The 5,536-nt window shown below is 36.9% G+C and overlaps 1 long non-coding RNA gene across 1 annotated transcript; it reads left to right on the top strand.

The window, feature by feature from the left end:
- The first annotated feature begins 2,987 nt into the window (after positions 1–2,987).
- On the top strand, positions 2,988–4,970 carry LOC117318920. The gene is made up of 2 exons (XR_004530492.1): positions 2,988–3,384; positions 4,493–4,970. It is a non-coding gene; the product is annotated as an uncharacterized LOC117318920 (long non-coding RNA).
- Positions 4,971–5,536: the final 566 nt, after the last annotated feature.

Below are 5,536 nucleotides of genomic sequence, written 5' to 3'. Positions count from 1 at the left end.
TTGTCCGTTTTTAAGTAATTCGGATCCTTAAAATATATTATACAAATACAGTCTTTGGTTGAGGGCAATCCATGGTTTTACGGACCTGACCTGGGCAAATGTTACTCATTGGTCCAAACCGGATAACATTACATTGATTATCTCGTTTTAAAACATCATGACGTCACCGAGAAGTCAATATGACGTTGTGCCAGGTCCGCGGAATGTTATATCAACCCCTTTGTGTAGTTCAGGTACAACAAGCTCAATAGTCAAGATTTCGCAGAATAATCTACAATTAAAAATGTATTAAAAATAATAAACGACATAAACTTCAGTTCGTGTTTATTTAGTTTAGGGTAGTTCTGACAAAACCTTATATTTTCACTAGTGAAAAATATAAGCTTATATTTGAAAATATAAGGTTTTGTCATCTTATATTTCCATTGCAGAGAAAATATCAGCTTTATTAGTTAGATAATTATCTATATTTCACTGGCAAAACTGTAATAAAAAGATTTAAAATATAAAAATAGACTTCCATCAAAATGTACAATTACTGGAACGTAAAATGTTACTTTTAGTCTTTATTCTTAACATAAACTTTCGTTTTATTCATGAAATGAACATTTTATTCATGTTTTTTTTATTTATATGACAAATCTGTAGAAATCATAATAAAGTAAATGCAGACTTTAGTTTAGGACAATCCATGGTTTTACGGATCTGACCTAAGAAATATGCACCTCGGCTTTCAGCCTCAGTGAAAATTGCCCAGTAAAGCTATTGAAATATATTACCGTTTCCAACAAAATCAAAAGATTTCGTTTGTTGTAAAACTTTGTTATTTATTTGTATCATCTGATCGTTTTCAAAGCGTTATCTGCAACATAACCGTAGCATTTTAGTCATAGGGAATTACATGTAGCAACATGACAACATAGCACCTTGATTTTGTCTCAGTTTTCTTCATTTAGTAATAATAACAGAAGATAGATCCGGTAACCGGTTCAGATTTCCGGAAATTATAAAAATCAAATTTAAATTTAACAAATCATTTCGAAATCATAATATTGGATTTGAAAACGACAATCACTGTAATTACCGTAGCAGATATCACATTAAATTGTAAAAACAATAACAAATAATTAAGTGGCGGCCGCCAGATAAATAAGTGGCGGCCGCCAGATAATTAAGTGGCGGCCGCCAGATAATAAGTGGCGGCCGCTAGATAATTAAGTGGCGGCCGCCAGATAAAATATTTTCGCATGCCATGAAAAATATACTCCAATGTGAGCCTACTACGCTTCCGTAGTATCATTTGAGTCGGTACCGACATCGTAAGTATAGGTGATAATTGTAGGACCGCTTCACGGCTGAGCGCTCCCAACGTCGGGGGCTAGCCGCGGAGCTCGGTGGTCACGGATGACTGCTGTCCAGGTACAGTAGTTTACGGCTGACAGTGCTGGTATCGCCGCGCGACAGAACCACCAGAGGCGAATCTCGCAATATTCGTCCTGTCGTATATTTTTAGGCGATTTTTCACGAATAATCGTCGTGTTCCGTAAAACTGGATTGTTCCGTCAATATTAGATTCAAGGAAGCAGTATTAGTCGGACATTTATAGACTGTAGGGGGAATTCTCGTCATATTCCATTAGAAATCGTCACTTTTAGAAACTTTTAGATAGTCATGAAATAAATAGTGTAAAATTCATAGAATTAGACGGCCGTCATGTTAAATTAGACATGATTCACAGAACTAGCTTTGACCGTCGAAAAATAGCCATAAAAAATCATAATTAGATATGTTGCTGAAAAAATGGACTGAGTCGGGTTAAATTAGTTCTTTTTTGGTAAAATTGGTGAAAATTTCAGAATTAGTAGAAAATATGAAAAAAAACTAGTACATTCGTGTCTCCCAGTGTGACGGCCATTGTCAAACCTACAACACCCGGAGCTGTATTCCTCCACTGACCGAATCACTGTAAATTGTAGTATACAGTCTCATGAATACAATTTGGTTTACTAACGACATATAGGAAAATGCAACACAGAATGTAAATATATCAGTTTGAATCATTTTTGGTGATAATAGGACTGCAAATGTCTCATTTGAATAGATGCATCCACTTATTCAGCTTGCATTCAATTTAAAAGGGACATCACGGTAAAAACGTTGCAATTTTCACTGAATGTACGCGTTTTGTTTTTTTCCAGTTATGTTTCTGTGCTGTCCCAATGTTCACAGTCAATCCCTATGTCCAGCTTGACCACTCAATTTAGTCAGAGACCTATATACTAATATATATATAGGTCTCTGATTTAGTTGAGAATCCCCTTTTTAATTTAGCGCGGAAATTATTTTTAAATCATTACGTGACTGTTTTGAAATCGTGGCAACACAAACAGACGATAGTTTACAAGACGTTATCTATATTCCATCTGGGTTAGTTGGATAACGATATTATACAGTGGTTTTAATGTTAAATAACACGTTCTGTATATATTACGGCACACATATTTATGTGTAAATAAGTGTAAACACTGTTCATATAGTATAGTGACAGTAGCGATGTACTGGTACAGACTGTGTAAATATTACCGAGCTTGTGGAACTATTACTGAGTTTGTGTTAATACTACCGAGTTTGTGTAAATATTAAGATTTTCATGACCTACTATCAAACAATCAACCAGAATACATCATCAAATTCGAATGGTTATTGTTTAGACCGCTACATTGACCAATCACGTACTTCATCTTGACCAGAAACGCCACCTGTCGCGTCATATCCGGAGCCAAAACAAAATTAGACGGCTATGCCGAAAAAATATCCCCCTCCCCCCGCCCCCCCCCCCCCCCCCCCCCCCCCCCCCCCTTTTGACGACTTCCTTCGCCACTTAGTTATGTTGTAATATTCTAAAGAATCCAAGTTACCAAGTTACAATAAAAACAAATAATAAACAATTTTAAAAGGGCCCGATTCTTCCCGGATCCTGCCCGATTCGATCCTGTCCATTTCAGACCTATCCTGCACTACCAGATCCTGTCCATTTCTGCCCGATCCTGCTATGCCCAATCCTGTAAATAGTCCAGCCCGGAGTTCGGAGTTGCCGTCTGCTGAGAAGTAAGATCGTTTGCGACAGAATTGTCTCATTAACTGTCAATTTATGTTTTTGTTTCACAATCAGATAATAATCAAGACATCGATGTGACTTGAAAGAAACATCGCGAAATTAATGGTAATTGTGATAGAAACGAAAGCGGAAGTAATAAAAAGTGGAAATCCCGATGATCACCCTACTCATCGAAGGTGGAGACAGCGCAATGGAACCAGTCTTTACTTGAGAATTGCAAAAGTTTGAGAAGGGCGAAGTCAAAGGTCAAGTTGATATAACACCAGGTAATTATTTTATGTCGTTATCCTTGTTGTAATGATGTTATAAAAGTACACGGCTAGTTTATAATGTCTGTCCATATAATGATATATTCCGAGACCAGTGAGTGAGTGAGGGGGCGGTACAGTTACAAGTATGATTACATCGTTTTAAGTGTTTGTTTTACATTTAATTGTATTTGGTCCTGGTTAACAGAATTGTCTCCTCAAACAGTTTTTGTCATGCAACCTGGCAATGGTCAAGACAATGCTGTGATTAAAAGGAATTATTGAGAAATCAATCGTAATTTTACGAAAAACAAAAGAGGAGTGAAAAGATGGAAATTCCGATGACGTAATGGGTTTTTCTAACAGAGAAAGCAGTGAATCTTTCCCAAGAATGTCATAACATTTAGAAGCGTCAAGTCAAAGACCAAGTGTTAATTTAACGTAAGGTGATTATCTGATATGGTGTTAGCCTCATTGTAACAATGTATTGTACTTTACCGCCTTGTGAACCTAATATACAATTATGGCCCTCTGTGGAGGGATATATCCAGAATTATGTCCCTGGGAAGGGTTATTTTCCCGAGGGCGTAGCCCCGAGCGAAAATAACTCTTCCCAGGGACATAATTCTGGATATATCCCGACACAGAGGGTCATAATAGTTTTATTATACCGAAAAAAAAAACACAATAAATTGAATTTAATAAATTGTATTTTATTGATTTATAACAGCAAAATATATAGTAACTGTATAATTAACAACAGACATAATAAAAACACCAACCAAAGTATAACGTTTACAGAGTTACTTCTGTACATTAACGGTGAAATTGACATCCAGTAATGTAAGGCATGAATCCTTGCCTTGTGATATCTAGGTATCACATTGGTTAGTGTTTTGAAGGTTGAAGTTGGAAGTGGCATTGGTAACATGAGCAATGTTTGTAAAGTTAGTTGGGGTATTATCACCATTCAGTCCAAGAGTAGATGGAGATTGTTTATTTTCAATGTCATCTTGACCAATTTTCAATGTCATCTTGACCAACAACTTTTGACCGATCATTGACTTTGTCCATAATATCTACAGGTTCACCAGAAAGTAACGTTTTCAATTGTTCATCTGTTAAGGTGATTTCCTCAAAGCCGTCATCAAAATGGTCATCGTTTCCCGTTTCATTCGCAACAGAACACGGATCACAAACAGCATTTGTCAAAGCCGCACTCATCTCCATCTTACGTTCAAAAGAGGTTACACTAGAATACGAGCGGATGGATGTTTCTGATTTGTGGCCAGAAACAGTCATGATGTCGCGTGATTCAAATTTATCAAAATCCAGAACAGAAATTGATGTAGCTCTAATAGAATGGTTGGTATACACTTGCGAGAGTTTCGCTTGCTTGGATGTGTTAGGCATCATTTGAGACAGCGTGTTTTTGCCAACAGACATGGTCATCAGTATCATCAAATGCATCTTTAGGACGTTGCCATAAATCATTATTCATGGGATGAAGCTTCGAGATGTATTTCTTGTATGCAGCAACAGGACATAAAGGGTGATCTGCAATGACAAAATTTAATGGTCCTTAATTTGGGCCTATAACATTGTAAAAAAAATCAACGCGACACTGGAGTTTATGAAGTAGATTCTAGATCTAATACAAAACTAATATCGTCGAAATACAGTGTATTACAAATCATCCAAATAAAATGTCGCATACCTGCATTGGCGTACATTCATCCTTCAGTGATTGTACTGCCATTTTCCCGATGATTCTTATAAAGTTCGTCCGCTACTTGACACACATATTCTCGCTGCTTGCTGTCTGTCATTTCTTTGAAAGTATCTTTGGTCATGTTACGCAAGTTTTCCCTTCCTCGTCTACACAGAAAAAAACATTATGTCGTACCACACTTTCTGTTGCAGACCAGTTGGTGTAGATGGATTCAAAGCCATACTGGTATAAACATTTCTCAGCTCGTCTGCTTCTATTTGGAGTGTATGGTCGGTTTGACCAAGTTCCTTCCTTTGCAAGTCTACACAGACTGCAGAAAATACCTCATTCGCTTTCCTAAAATTAATCCCTTAATTATATCGATATCCATCTCACTCTTGAAGTGGCGTGAAAGACCAAATCTGATGCTTTTTAAGGCCGAAAGTTTTGTATGGACTG

This window comes from Pecten maximus, unplaced genomic scaffold, assembly GCF_902652985.1.
Source record: "Pecten maximus unplaced genomic scaffold, xPecMax1.1, whole genome shotgun sequence".
Classification (NCBI taxonomy): Eukaryota; Metazoa; Mollusca; class Bivalvia; order Pectinida; family Pectinidae; genus Pecten; species Pecten maximus.
The sequence above is the reverse complement of the archived record's forward strand: the minus strand, read 5'-3'. Positions and strand labels throughout refer to the sequence as shown.